Source organism: Rhincodon typus, chromosome 21 (assembly GCF_021869965.1).
Source record: "Rhincodon typus isolate 14 chromosome 21, sRhiTyp1.1, whole genome shotgun sequence".
Lineage (NCBI taxonomy): Eukaryota > Metazoa > Chordata > Chondrichthyes > Orectolobiformes > Rhincodontidae > Rhincodon > Rhincodon typus.
In genome coordinates this window covers 45,565,596-45,566,557 of record NC_063352.1, presented here as the reverse complement: position 1 = coordinate 45,566,557, position 962 = coordinate 45,565,596, and positions in this window count along the sequence as shown.

The window sequence follows — 962 nt, the reverse complement described above, 5'->3', positions numbered from 1 at the left end:
GGGGGGGGGGGGGGGGGGGGGGGGGGGGGGGGGGGGGTGGTGGTGTTTGGGGTCCCGGTGAGCTCACCTTGCAGCAGCGTGTGTCTCTCTCCCCGCCGCCGGGGCTTGGCTCGGTGCGGAGCTCAGTCTCAGTCTCAGTCCCCGGGCCGCCTTCAAACCCAGATCCTCAGCAACATCTGATCCCGCTTCCCTGACGTCAGGCAGTTAGTTACTAAAAAGGTTCCAGCCAAAACTTCAAATAACTTCCGCAACGCTTAAAGGGGCTGGTCCTCGCACACTTTATTTGTCAGCCGACACAAATCCGCTCTTGGCAAAGGAACACCAGTGCCCTCAGGGAACAGCTGCCCCTCACAGTGACACACACAAACAAGGAGTGTGCCGGCTATAACTTCTCCCTTTCCCGTTTACTCTCCTCACGGGTCGCTTCCCTATCATGACGCAATTCCATCTGGAATTTTGTGATCTTTGGATGGGGGTTTATTTTTTTTCAAAAAAATTGGAAAAACTCTTGACAGAAACCAATGATGCAAACACAAATTGCCGAGCCGGCAATGTGAGAGAGTGGTTAGTGCTGGGGCAGAGTAGTGGCCCCGCACCAGCCTCATGCCATGGAAAATACCATGGCTCAACAGCCAGAAAAGTGTCCAGGGGTTTAAATTATTGTAAAATTTGTATCACAAATGACCTTTTAGGGAAGACCAAATACTATCCTGACCTAGCTGACCAGTGTTGAGCAGACCAGTGTCTGCAGTGTCCAGTGGGTCAGTGTCTGCAGTGTGGAGTGTGCAGTATGTACTGCGTCTCCAGTTGGGCAGTGTCTACTTTGTGGAGTCTGCACTGTCCACAGTGTCAAGCGGGGCACTGTCTAGAGTGTGTAGTGTCTGCAGTGTCGAGTGGGTGTGTGTCTATGCTGTCGAGTGGGTGTGTGTCTGCAGTGTGGAGTGGGTATGTGTCTGCAGTGT